Source organism: Haliaeetus albicilla, chromosome 2 (genome assembly GCF_947461875.1).
Source record: "Haliaeetus albicilla chromosome 2, bHalAlb1.1, whole genome shotgun sequence".
NCBI classification, from domain to species: Eukaryota; Metazoa; Chordata; class Aves; order Accipitriformes; family Accipitridae; genus Haliaeetus; species Haliaeetus albicilla.
Genome location: NC_091484.1, coordinates 22,036,598 through 22,051,367, shown reverse-complemented (window position 1 = coordinate 22,051,367; position 14,770 = coordinate 22,036,598). Strand labels below are relative to the sequence as shown.

At 42.2% G+C, this 14,770-nt stretch overlaps 1 protein-coding gene across 6 annotated transcripts in view; it reads right to left on the bottom strand.

Moving 5' to 3' along the window:
* Positions 1–12,844, bottom strand: part of STARD3NL (STARD3 N-terminal like) — a 31,111-nt gene extending 18,267 nt beyond the window's left edge. For 3 of the 6 annotated variants that reach the window (XM_069809581.1, XM_069809609.1, XM_069809618.1), the window contains exon 1: positions 12,734–12,844. The gene's annotated coding sequence lies outside the window, so the exon portion shown is untranslated. Of the gene's footprint in view, positions 1–8,507; positions 8,645–12,070; positions 12,280–12,733 lie in introns of those variants that run through there. The other 3 variants (XM_069809590.1, XM_069809628.1, XM_069809599.1) reach the window with 3 other exon arrangements.
* Between the last annotated feature and the right edge of the window lie 1,926 nt (positions 12,845–14,770).

The following is a 14,770-nucleotide window of genomic DNA, read 5'->3' as shown; positions in this document are numbered from 1 at the left end:
CTGCAGCACTGAGCACGGCCCCTTGCCAGGGCTGCTTTGGGCCATTTTAGCTAGGTTGCTGCCTGCTGCTCGTGCTCCACGAAGGTGGCCCTCGTGCCCCGCATCCGGGGGGAGGAAGTTTTCTGGCCCCACGGGAAGTGCCCAGGGGTTGCTGCTTGTCCTCTGTAGCACTGAGCACAGCCCCTTGTCAGGGCTCTTCTGGGCCCTTTCAGCTAGGTCCTTGCCTGCTGCCCTTGCACCTCTAAGGTGCCCTGGCTCTCTCGGGCTCTCTTGCATGGTGCAAGTCTGTAGCGGGAGTGAGCTCTGCTCTTGCCTTGGCTCCACTTCCCCAGGGATTCTTGCCTGTGCAAAACAGCCTGTGCTTGGAAGGGCTCCAGGCTTGCTGCACCTTTTCAGCTCTCCCTGCGTGCAATACAAGAGCTGGGCAGGTACGAGACCGCTTTTCATGCATCACTGGCAGAGAAGCACAGTGGAGCAAGTTTTGGAAGGCAAAAAGTACGCTTGTCATCAACACATGTCATACTTTTGAAAATGCCACACACCACTTCTTTTGTGTGTGATTAGCACTGATCCTCATTCTCGCTTGTCAGGAAACAGTGACTGCTTGGCCTGTATTCATGCTGCCATATTATTTGAGTTTCTGCATCCTAAGTGAAACAGGACATTGGTTATAGTCCTTTCTTCTCAAAGGCGAAAAGAAACAAAATAATTTAGAAACAAAAGTGGAAAAAGAATTATAAACCAGGTGTGAGAATGTTTGGGATTTGCTTTTTTTTTCAATGCCAAAATAGAAATCCATGTGAAAAAAATCCTTTAACAAAAAAAAAAAAAAAAAAAGAGAGAGAAAAATTACATTCTTAAAATTTTTGAGCTTGTTCTAGAAAGAGCCGCCTTTGTGCATCGGTCAGTTATCTGCTTTCCTGTTTCTGGCAAAGGTCAATATTCAACGGTTCATTTTTGTTTCTTCAATATCAGTTACATACTTTCAGGATTGTTGTATGAGCTGTGGGTTGACCCAGTGTCTGCCTCTGATTTGAAGGAGGCTGGGTTCAGCTGGCACCCCTTCTTTCGGCTCCAGGCGGTCCCATTGTTTGGGTTATTCTATATGGCAGGCTTCAGGAAGGATGTGTGGTCAAAATAAAGTATGCCCTATGAAGGAATGGTGTTTACAGACCGGCATGTTCATTCTCTGCAGCGCCTGGGAGAAGGGATTCACCAGGAAGATAAACAGTCCGTAATTCATGGTACTGCAAGAAACTCCACGGCAAACTTGCCTGGAGAGCTGGAGTTCATAGCAACTGCGCTGGACACTAACCATGCCATTAACTCCTTGTCGCTAGAGACATGTCAGTGAGCTAGAAATCGGTACTCCCCGTGCAGTCTCAATAGCACACAGCTCTCCACAAGATGTAGGGGATTTGTGACTTTCTGTAGCTCTCTGACTTTCCTTTGCCAGACTTCAAGTGATGTTTTTTCAAGCTAAACTAAGGATTGCATCAGCCTGCTCCTGGCTACGCTTGCGCATTGTGTTAAGGCTTGTGAGCACCGGCTCTGAAACAGAGTCAGAAAAATAAAACAAAATCCTGTTGCCACTTGTATCCTCCGTGTTGTGTGTCCTTGAAAGTGTTTTCAGAGCCAACCCCCACACACCCCCCAGGATTTCAGGCAAATAACAGTCTCATCGTTGACTTATCATGAGTGCAGGAGAATAGAATAGTTCAGCTGGGTGGGACCTACAATTATCATCTAGTCCAACTGCCTGACCACTTCAGGGCTGACCAAAAGTTCAAGCATGGTATTAAGGGCATTGTCCAAATAAATGCCTCTTCAACACTGACCGGCTTGGGGCATCGACACCCTGTCCAGGAAGCCTGTTCCAGGGTTTCAGCACCCTCTTGGTAAAGAAATGTTTCCTCATGCCAAGTCCGAACCTCCCCTGATGGACGCAGCTTTGAACCATTCCCACATGTCCTGGCACCGGGTACCAGGGAGAAGAGATCTGCACCTCCCTCTCCACGTCCCCTCCTCAGGAAGCTGTCGAGAGCAGTGAGGTCGCCCCTCAGCCTCCTTCTCTCCAAACTAGACAAACCCCAAGTCCAAGTCCTCAGCCGCTCCTCAGAGGACATGCCTTCCAGCCCCTTCACCAGCTTTGTTGCCCTCCTCTGGACATGTTCGAGTACCCTCACATCCTTTTTAAATCGTGGGGCCCAGAACTGCACACAATAGCCAAGGGGAGGCTGCACCAGTGCTAAATACAGAGGCATAATCACCTCTCTTGACTGGTGCGTTAGGCTGTGTTTGATGCACCCCAGGATGGGGTTTGCCCTCTTGGCTGCCAGGGCACACACTGCTGACTCCTGTTGAGCCTCCTGTCAACCAGCACCCCCAGACCCCTTTCTGCAGGGCTGCTCTCCAGCCACTCCTCTCCCAATTTAGAGATGTCCGGTGTTACTGTGTCCCAGGTGCAGAATCCAGCATTTGTTCCTGTTAAACATCATGCCGTTGATGATTGCCCAGTGCTCCAATCTATCCAGATCCCTCTGCAAGGACTCTTGTCCCTCGAGAGAGTCAATAGCACCTCCAAGTTGAGTATCACCAGCAAACTTACTAATGGTGCATTCAACTCCTGCCTCCAGAGCATTGATAAAAGCATTGAACAGAACTGGCCCTAGAATTGAGCCCTGAGGAACGCCACTGGTGACTGCTCACCAGTCAGATGGAGCCCCATTCACTTACAACCCTTTCAGCCCTGCCGCCCAGCCAGTGCACTGTCTACCTGCTCACTTCGCAGCTGGACAACTTGTCCAGAAGGATGCTGTGAGGGACAGTACCAAAAGTCTTACTAAAATCCAGAAAAACTACATCCACTGCTTTCCCTTCATTCACTAGGCATGTGAAATGACAGAATTTACAAGCCTACTGAAATGTCAAAACTTTTAAGAGGGAAATAAAAAGTCTGAGATAAGAATTGACATTAGTATATTTGTGATCTACTTTCTCCTCACTCCTCCTGACTTCAAGAGGAGTCAGATTTTATCTTTTTTTTTTCTTTTCTTCATAACTGCATACATTCACTTTGACTCTACTCCTACCACCCAAATATTTAGCTAATTTAGCTGACCTCTTAAAAGTTATGGGCAACTGGGTTTTTTTTCCTGCAAAGCAGCACAGTTTGCATCTATTTGATTTAAAAATAAATGTGTGGTTTGTTTCCTTTTTTTTTAAATGCTTAATGGTTATGGCCATAACTCAGGCTTCCAAGTGGAGAATTACATTTCAAAACTTATCCTAGAGAACTACAGATTTTACTTATTAATAGTATTAACTAGTGGAATAAGTGAAAAGTAAAGGAGTTTACTAAAATTAGCAAGGTTAGGACTGCACTCCTTCCCTGCCCTCAGTGACTAATGAAGACTTTAGTAATCCATGGGGAGAGCTAGCCCATGATTTTTCAGGTTACACTTACAATTAACACTATTATTTTCACTCATACTGACAGAATCAGATGGCACACATTGTATGTGTCAGTTTTACATATATTTTAGAGATGCAGGATCAGAATGATACTTCTCTTTTCTATCATTATACTATCCCTAATCTTCCATTCTATCATCCTTGTTTTAAATTATATTTATGTTTACTATGTATATGTAATGTTGAGCACCTGCACAACTTACATTACTTTCTTCTTTCCAAGGAAAAAACACACAGCAGAAATAACTGAGAAGAGATAACAGAAGTGATTTAAAAAAAAAACCAAAACCCAAACAAAAAAAAAGGGCTTACTCAAAGGGCTAGCAACAGCTCAGCAAAATCAAAAGTAAAAGTGTCACATGAAAGCTATTTTAGGAAAAGGCAACAGTGTTTTAGTTTAAACTATCAGAGAAATCATACCTGCATAAAGGAACTACGCACACAAAGTAATATTGTGTCATGATTGCTGTTGAAACCTATCAAAAACCTAGAATACTTTCTACCTATGTCTCTGACAACACTGAACACTGCCCAAGAATTCGTACCATAAATAGCTTTTCTGTGAAGGTTAAAAAAAATAATCTGAAAATATTTTTTTTTATTTTCAATGAGTAAAATAAGATGACATGGCCAATACCGTGACCAAGATGCTAAAGTGCTGTGAAAACTACAAGGTTTTCCATATTAAAAGAAAGTCTTTCCTGATGAGAAAGCTGACACTGAAACAGTAGTAATAAAGTTTCCTCATACAGAGATAAATAAAACATGCCAGTACTTTACCTCTCCCTCTCCTTACAAAATCAGTTATTTTCTGATAAAATGACTCACATTCCTGCTTACACTACCTCTTAGTCTGTAGGAACACCCTATGTGGCATAGTAAAAACAAAATTCCTTACAAGACCAGAACTTAATATGGTAACTGGTATTATAATCCTAACGTTCAAACATTTAAGTTATTCTTAAAGACAATTTCAGATAATTTTAATGTACATTTATGTAACATAAAACACAATGATGTATAAGCATAACAGGCAGCATAATACCTACAGGAAAATGGTCTTCAAGTCAGCAAGTTCTGAGTTGGCAACTGTTCAAGCGAGGAGGACCCTGGGCAGTATCCCACCCCACACCCAGCGTGGGCAGCATCCACCACACAGTGAACGGCCTGTCACAGATACTCCAGGATTTACCCAGTCAGCATAGTAAACTATGCCGGACTTGAGTTCGCTAAACACATCCTCTTGAAGCAATAAAGGACCTCAGGGTCTGGGAACTAAGTGTCATACCAGTTTGCTCTCCCATCACAAACTCCAACTTCATTCTCTACCTAGGCATAGACACAAATTGGTCCAGCCAACATCTCAGACAGAATCTACAACTAACTGTAAAGACTGCTTTGGTACACCACATATAGAAAGTCTAATAAATTGAGAATATCTGGTATAAACCTGTATTAACCTGCATTAACCTGCAGGAATATTAGCAGAATTCTCTCAAAGTGTTTTCTGACAGTCCCAGCATAAACCCAGATTAAGAGCCAACACAGATAAACCCAACTTCTCTGAAGCTGAGATAATGCTGACTGTAAAGTAGGGAAAAAATAAACTCCCAAAGAGCTGGAGACTGCCTCCAATGCTTACCTGGACACATTTTTTGTACTTTCTCTACTATAAATAAACCAAAACCATTCTGCTGACACACTCTCTCCCTCTTCCGTTTACATAACTGAAAAAACTAATTTTCATGAAATCCACTTGTAGTGAACACATTACTAGTGACCTCCTGATAGTCATTGCTCCCTTTCCTGAAGGGCACTTATATCCTTTCCAAGCTGCACTCATTCTGTCTCTAGCTGTAACACATCATTGCCTCAGAAGCATTTTCAGGTTTCAATTCCTTTAAAAATACTTCTCAGTCTGAAGTAATGTTCTGTTTGAAACAAATGTTCCTTGGTAAACATGAGGGAATATTAAAAAAAAAGATAAACAGAGCATACATTTGGGGAAATACACCATCTTAATTTCAAAGCTGATTCAGTTACTTGATATTATAGCCTGAACTTGAAAGTATAAAATTTGGAAAATGGAAATATCTCCAGATGTACTTCCATTTTGCAAATTTGGGTTTGAGCTAAACAAGAACCAATATTATAAAGCCCTTGAATTTCACTACCACAAAACGTTAGTCTAGAGACTGGTCAACAACAGTCTACTACGTCCCGCACATTGATGTGAATAGCAAAAGCAGAATAAAAAGAGAAATTCATATAAAATCTGGCCGACATGAAGCAGGCACACAGAAATGGAGAGAATAAAAACTCAGTAATTTGTGTAGCCACAGAATCACAGAAGTGTTGGTTAGAAGGGACCTCTGGAGGTCATCTAGTCCAAGCTCCTCCTGAAAGCAGGACCAGCGGTACACTTGACCAGTGCTAACATTTGATCAGTTGAGGCTCTCAACAGCTGAGTCCTGAAAACCTCTAACAGTTTCTCTGGGTAACACGCACTAGTACTGCACTAATGCCTACAGAGAGTTTTCCTACAGTTCAACCCAAGTCTCCCAAGCTGCCCCTTGTTATGCTATCTGCTGCTACTGGGATGAGTTTGGCTCCATCAGTCACTGCTTTAAGACTCAAGCTCAGCTGCCAGAATTCAGGCATGAAAGGAAGCCATTAAAAAAAAAAAAAAAAAAAAAAGACATGCCATAGCAAAAATTAACCTGCAATTATTTTAAGGCAATTCCAGCTTTTCCTGAACTTTCAGTTTCAGGAAACTAGCTAAGGCTTGTTGGGAGACCTTACTGGCATAACTCTGATATCCAACAATACTCAGAGGTTTATAGGACCACCTGAAGACACCTGCCCTACACACAGTAGCTGCCTTTATAGTCATGAGAAGTTGCTTAATGAGTGATGCAACATGTAGTTTATAGCCCTGCTTACTCCTTGACACATTAGATCAGGCACAGCATCCGAATCTTGAATCAGATGAAACAAAAACATTTGATGCTGTACTTACTCAAGTTGACCCAACTTTTCTGTTTTTCTATTAATTACTTCACAGCATATTTGGGAATTTTAAGACTACTCTGCAACCTTTCTCTACAGATGTTCTTATTCTAGTTAAAGAACAAAGTCCACAAAAATACTTTGTTTTTATAATCTCCAGTTTTAAAATAGGGAGGCAGAAATCTTTAAACTATACAAATAGGTACAATATGGTACTGGATATGCCTATTCAAAACTAAAATGTGCTGAGTAATAGAGGACTACAAAATAACCAAACACAAGCTAAAAGAACATTTGGAAAGGAGACTAAAATAGGAAAGATATGTCATTTTCATTGACATGCAACGTTCCAGTTAATATTCAGGTCACACTATAGCATCAAAAGGCCCAAGCATAGAACCATCATTTACAGAATTAAAAGCAATTGCTTCAAATCAATACTAAGCAGGTTGTGCCTGAGGAGCAGGCACAACTTAAAACTCATGGTTGCACACTGCACCAAGAGGCCCAGACTCTGGATAGTGAGACTAATTAGTATGAACCAACATGAAGGTACCAAAGACCACCTGAAGAAGCTGAATGCTAAAAAAAATGGTGCCATAGATACCAATTCTGATAACTGTTCAGTCCAAAGAAAGTTTTCCCTCAACCAAAAAGTCTGTCCTTTGTTGCTCCTGGCTTGCACAGTTTGTATTTCCTTTACATTTCATTTGTCTTCTGTGGCTCCCATCCTCTCCTCTTCAGTTTTATTCTCATGAAATTCCTGCAAACTAGTAAAGCACACCTTCCTACTCTGTCTGTAGGATATGGTATATCAGCTCCACAATGCCTACTCCAATGTTTACTCCAACAGAGATTTCATCTAGTTACACAGTTAAAGATACACCTTATCTTACAGTCAATCCTCTAGACTGGTTCCTAGCTAGTTATTTACTCAAAAAAAACCCAAAAAAGCATTTAGATGGAGTTGAATTTGACAGGAACTATAGACTTTAATCAAAATAAGACTGAAAAATTCAAACTGATGCATGCCCACAAAATTCCCCAAACATAAGCAGAAGATACTGTGTAACTTTTTGGCAATACTATAGATTTTCAATTAAGCAACACGGAAGGAATTGCAAGTTACAAATATGCTCCACATTTAAAGACCAGGAAGACTTCCCATCGGGGGCAGGGCAAGACTTATCAGCCTACAGGAGAGAACTACTTACTAGCCAACTAAAGTTTGGCTTTAGCTGAGTGTTCAGAACTACAGTAGCTCTGCTTGACCCTGAAGTAGCAGCTCTTACCTACCCCTCAGGTCAAAATAACATTTCTCATCCAACACGCAAGAGAAATACACAAAATATATTTGAGTACAGCTTGTATGGCATACAAATTACTCTTACATTTATAATGCACATCTGGTTTCATACCAATGTGCTCTGAAATAACTTATCACCGAGATTTTGAAAGATAAGCCACCAAGCATATGGCTAGATTCAGACAAAAACAAAGCAAGAAGAGCAATTAATTTGCCTTGGTTAGAAAGTGAGTGGAAACACAAGTATTCGTGCTTTTGCTAGCAAATTGATGTTATTTTGTTTTGCCTACTTCCTATTATTTCTTTCACATGTGGTTTAAGTTTTATTTTCTACAAAATGATTACACAACTTAATTCTAGAGTCATGCTATTTACTTGAGTAAGAACTGTATTTGAAAAATATTTAGATAACTTATCCCTGTAAAAAAGACAACCCACTAGTTGTTTGGGGTTTTTTTTAAGTTTCCTTAAGAAAGATGTGTTCCCAATTTCCTATCCCCTAATGGTGACCTAGTAGAAGTAACAGGGCAGTTGCACACATTCCACATTAGTACTGAGCAATATTTTTCTGAGAACATTAGAAGAAGGTGCTGAAGAGTGCAGGGGACAGTTTGCAAGCTAAAAGGAGAAAGAAAAAAAGTAAGTCAATATTTTGGGTCAGCAAGACATCTGAGGGAACAGCAACATCACCCTCCCCCGTCCCAAAAGTGAGACTCACAGATTCAGAAAGTCAAATCCATGTGCTCCAACCTTGGATTACTTTTTCCCTGCAGCTGAAGAAGCCCTGCTACTGAGCAGTGTCCTGCAGAACACTGCTGTACTTTCACAATCACTTCACTTCTTGCTCTACAAGAGCTGAGAAAAAGGCAGAGTAAACAGCTTATAAATTCAGTATCGGCATTGCCTTACTTTTATCTCCATTGCCACTTTCCCATCTGTGTTCTTCTTAACAGCACATCTCAGCCTTTTTTACTTCTAAAATGAGCAAGTAAGACTTTGTGCCTGCATATGAGCATGCTCAAACCAGACACAGGAAACAGCATATGAAAGAACAGTTCTTCAGAGCTAAACCAAAGTGACCATATTGAAAATATACTCCATGCTGAATTCATGACACACTTGAAAACACACTTGCCAGAACTCAAAAGGTGTGGACTTCAGCTTTTGTTTAATCAGGAGTGTGATCTTAAATATGCAACTATATTCTAAGAAAAATACTAAAAACTAACATACAAAAAGTATGCACCATAATGCATTCCGAAGGCGTGCCTCGGATCTCAGCTGCACTCAAGATATTTAACCACTGCAAACTACAAAACTGAAGTGTCTGCATTTTATCACTGTTACCTCCTTAGAACACACAAAGAACAAGTATCTCAGTTACAGAATTGATGACAGATCATCCCATTTGAGACCCATACATTCCAACTGTTAAGTAATTACCAAAACTAAGTTATTGTTTTCTTAAAAATAAAACATCACCTCTTTTTTGGTTTATATGTTCTAGACTAGTCTTGCCAAAGACCTGAAACTACATCAGGATTTTAAGGTTAAATGCAATCAGCTCCCCACAGTTATATTAATGTATGTATACAGTATTTTTGTATGTTTTATGTATACGTACACACACTAGTAACATGCAAAATAGTTGCATGCAACAAAAAAAAAATTAAAAAAAAAAGAAAAAAAGCCGCCGCTGATTTCTTGCCAAAGCAGGGAGACAGGGAGAAGCGGGCATAAAATAGAAGTGGTACAAAGATAGAGAAAAGACAAAACCTCTGCCAAATCTGGTCTTAACTCTTCTTCACACCTATTACCTGCTCTCTGAAGTTGACTTAGTAGCCAACCCAATATCAGCTCACAGAAATAAAGATTTCACTGCAAATTTTACTCCACCACACACTAAATACTAAGCAACAAGGGTTTAAGCACCATTCAGTTTCCCAGAGTTAAAACAACTGTAGGCCAAATAAACCTTTTAGTATCAAAAGCATACCTATTTTATCATGTCAGCATTTCTCTAAATATAAAATACAATTCTTTAAAGAGACCAGACATCTTACTGATTGCCTGGAACATCAGGCACAACAATGGTTTATTACACAGGATACTAGTACACATTGTTTGTTTGCTTTCACCAATTCAACAACAAACATATGCCCCAGGGGGCTAGCCAGATACTACTTGGACAAGAAAAGCTCTTCTTTTGCTAGCACAGAATTGCGGGACTCTTCTTGAAATATGTCAGTCATTTTCTGTATTAGTGGGAAACACTCAGGATCCCAACACCCCCTCAAAAACTAGTCAACAAAATGGTGCGAAAGTTTTCTCCAGGCAAACTCAAGCCCTGGAAATTCTTCAGGGTTCCTAAGAAATACGGTATTCTAAGAAACTGACATCCATTTTAGAATACAGAATAAACTTTTGTAAGATTTTTTCACTCTTAACTCCTATTTTATAGCTCTTGAAGATGCTTCAAAACAAAACGAAGTATCAGGTTTTACGTACTATCTCCATTTTTCTCCTTACAAGGCTTAAAGGACATTGTAAGGAAATAATTACCCAGTCCAAGCAGCAGCAAATTCTAGCAAAGATCTACATCTGAACTTTGAGCATAAAATATTTATTCTAACACTCCTCCATGAAATTAATCTAGTTTTCCTGTCAGTGCTAGGTAGAAATTAACTCCTGATGTCTGAAGTGATGCTGTTTCAAGGCTTCAGCTGATGACTGAGTAGCTGATCTTAGCATGAAAAGCGTGATGTCATTACAAGATATTAGTTTGGTTCTTTACTAAGATTTTTCTTTCTTTTCAGCCTTTCATTTTTAATCTTACTCCTAGCTAAATTTAACATAGCAAGGCAGAGAGGTAATACACAAGTTGTCTTTTAACATGATCACTAAGGGTTTCAAATCAAGAACAGATTTTTAGCAGATACAGTTAGAGAACACTTAACAAGCAACACATCTGTGATTCTTCAAAGTGACTCAGCTAACTTGCTGGATGCTGCTGGCTAACCATGAGAAATCACAGTTTCTGTTGTCACAAGTGTGATTTACCATTACCACGTCACCAGCCTTTTCTGCAAAAGCACTGATAATATTGTGCTTGCTGACTTAATTCGCTGAATGAAATTCATCAGTCCTCCTTACTAGAAGTTAGGTTTGGCCCTGTAAAACATTTCAATAAATACAGTTATTAAAACATATGTTTAACTAGGATGGTCTGACAAAGTTTAAAATGGTAAAGTCTAAATACAATTTTTTTGCGTGAATGAGGGCCTAGAACAATTGAGCTAAACTCATTTTTAAAAACTCATGGCTAAATGCTTGAGAATTCAGGAAAAGTAGAATGCATCACATGAAGAAAAACACATTCTAGCTCAAATGCATCAAAAAGAACGCCTAATCCATCTGAACTAAGAGTTTAGCAATTGACAAATTTCAGCATTATTAAAAAGGTCAAATATTTCTCTTTCTCTACATACCAAGTCTACAAAGAACAACATTCATCCTGAAAAAGCCTAATACACAAATAACAGAAAAACACTTAGAGGGCAATGTCATAACAACAGGACCACTACTGCATTTTACCCAAAGTATCTGGCCCTGAACACTATCAACAAACAAACAAAAACCCAGTCACTCTGCATCTGGCCTACTTAAAACTGCAAAGCTGATGAAAAACATCTACTAAAAATAATAACCACCCTATTGGCTCATAAATAGAAATGAGCCTTCTTGCAACGTTGGATTGACTAACAACCCCCCAAAACACTAGGATTTCCAGAACAAAATGACAGCCCTCATAGCAATGCTCAACAAAATCCTACATCACATTATAAAAGCCAAGATGACAAACATGCATAACACAATGTACTGGCAACACTGTGCAGAAATACTGTGATGGCCTTACACCTCTAAGCACACTAACATGATTTTTTTTAAGAGACTCTTTCTTCATCTTTAGTATTTGTGGTGAATATTTTCCATGTTAAAGTCAATCACTGTATCTACTTACACCAGACTACCACGAAATTGGGAACTGACTCAATGTTAGCACTTCATCAATGACTAACTTCTGACAGCTAGCGCAGATCAAACTGCTCTAAGCTTAACCAGTTGGTTCTGCAGACATACCAGTGTAACCCTTAAGAAACATGCAAAACGTTACATTTCAAGAATGAATGACCCGCTTTTAATTCGGGATGCTGAAATCGGGCAGCGCCTCTCCAGAGTTGCCTAAATTCAGCCCGACGCTAAAATTAAACCTCAGCATACCATTTTCCCATGACGGAAACCAGAGGTTTGTGTGCCCTGGGTTGTTCACACCGCTATCAGCAGAACAAACGGGAGCACTGTACCCCCGTGAAGATGTACTTGCCGACCGAGGATCTCAGAAAAGCAAGGAAAAAACAATCCTCCTCCAGCCTTCAGGTCCTCCAGCAGAAGGAGAGGTGCCGACGGTGCGGGAGGCCGACGCGCAGGAGCGGCGGCACACGCAGCTCTGCCGCTGAGCATCCCCCGAGCCCCCGCAGGCACACCCCTTCCCGGAGAGGGGACCCCCGCCGCCTCCCGGCACGTCACCTCCTCCTCCTCCTTCTTCTTCTTCCTCCTCCTCTTCGCCCCGCCCCGGGAGAGCGGCGGCGGCACCGGCGCGGAGGGGGGGGAGCGGGGTAAGGGGAAGGAAGGGAGAGCAGGGCCGCGAGGGCGGCGGCTCCACGCGCTGCGCCCCCCGCCCGCCCGGGCCGCCCTCGCGCCGCTCCCCTCAGTCGCGGCCTCCTCGCCGGAGCGCCGGCTGCCGCCGGAGGCGAGGCGAGGCGAAGCGCGGCCAGGCCGCCCCTCCGCCAGCAACGCGCCCCGCATCCCTCCCGGCGTTTTCCCTCCCCTCGCCCCTTCCCCTCGCTCCCCGCTGCCGGGCGAGGGGGCGGCGGCAACGCTTACCCTGGGCGCGCCGCTCCGGCCCGAGAGAGAGGGTCCGCACCGCGGCCAAGCGCCGCTGCAGGCCCCGGAGACTGGCCGGGCGGGGCCGGGCGCCGGAGGGGGCGGGGCCTGCTCCGGGAGGGGAGGGGCTCAGTCCCCCGGCCCCTGGCTGGCGCGGGGACGCGTGGTTTTGATCTTAATTAAGTGTGAGGGATGCGCCGGGGTGTCTCCGGGACGGTCCTGGTACCGCCATGGCCTGGCCTGGCCGTGGGGCGAGGGCTCAGGGGACAAGCAGAGGGCAGATGGCCCACGCGTGGCCCTGTGCCCCGCGGTGGGGGCTCTTCTCTTTAAAGGCGAACACCCCCCACATGGTAATGAAGCAATCAAAAGGAGCAGTGAGAGTGATTATCTGTCGTTGGCCTAAATTCCTCTTAAGCTCCTGTGTCTGGTCATAGCACGGTCCTTATATTTACGGAGACTAGCACCAGAAAATCCAAGCGTGACTGGCATCATTGTGAAAATATGACAGAAACTCAAGAAACCAGCCGCTGAAGAAAACCTTCCTTTCCTTTGGGGAAGCACGGTCTCCATCCTTACTGAACCCCAAAGCTTGTCAACTGCTTACATATGTCGTAAGGTTTGTCTGCAGTTCAGTGTTGCAGGCTAGATCCATGATACATCTCTTCTAATAAAACACGTGCAGAAGTGATGTGCTCTGCTGTACATATCAAGTTATACAGAGAAAAGAAGAGCAAACTAAAATTCATCACAGCTGTTGCATTAGAGCAGGGAGACGGAGGAAGGAGGATTAAAGGAGAGATCTAGGAAAAAAGGCTGCAACTATCTGGCTAGTGGTCACCCACCCACCCCCTGCCTGGCTCCACAAGACCCCACGTATCTTCAGGGAGATCAGTGCACGGCAGCTGTAGCAAGGGGATCCTGACTGCTGGGGTGTTCGGCCTGGAGTTAGAATACAGCTGGAAACAGGTACCCTAAGCATTTATTATAAAAAACATTATGGTGAATGGTAGCTGAGGTGAACTGCTTCATCCTTGTTCCACAAACCCAGAATCTGCAATGAAATGCCCTGTCACTACTGCCTGTCATTGATGGGAAGGGAGAGGAATTCCTTTAGCTGTGAGGAAAATCTTGCAAGATCTTTTTTTTGCTGAGCATTTTTTCTTAATCAAAGTCTGTAAACACACAATCACTTTATGTACTTTTATGTTTTTTGCCCATGTTAGTTTACTTTGATTATCTTTCTTTGTTTTTTTCAGAGCTATTGTACTAAAGATCACCTCAGGCTTTCAGGCAGGTAGCTATATTTACGAATTATTGTTACTTTTCATACAAATGCAAAGAGAAAGACTTTTGAATCTCAGTGGCAGCCTGTATTTGAATTACCTGTCACCAAATAGTTTTGATACAAGTTGTTTAACACTGCAAAACAAAAGCAGCAGCCCTCTGTCACTGCATACATTGAAATAAATGTATCTTGAAATAAAGCGCGGTTGACATTTAGCTGAACAGATTAGGAGCATAATTTGTGAAAACACATGAAAAGCCATTGTTATTCAGGCCTCATGACTGGTTATCAAACTATAAAAAAGCCCACTGTTACACCTTGAAAATATAGCCACAGAGGCTAGCTTTCAGCTAACTAAAGCCTATGCAGGCTGCATGTAACCATTAACATCACAAGTAAAGCAGAACTCTCAATATTCCTGCACATTCCTGATGGAATGAGTTGTTATAAACCAATAAAGAAATATGATAGTTATAACCAGCTGACGCTCAGGCCTGATAGCCATACATGTTCACAGAACCAGCCAGCTGGCTGGTTAATGGTAAAAAGGACATCTGGCTGCAAGGAAAGGACTAAGTGGAAGGCAATTAAATTGTAGCTCTAGAATGGCTCTTCTGTTTTGTAGTTCTGCTAGATATAGAAGAATAGCAAAAATCCCCAACCCTAAATTCCTGAAAATGTAGAAGTAATGTAAAGTAGCACTGAGATCAATAGAGAAAATGCCTTTTTTAAACTCTTCTTATATGCTAGTA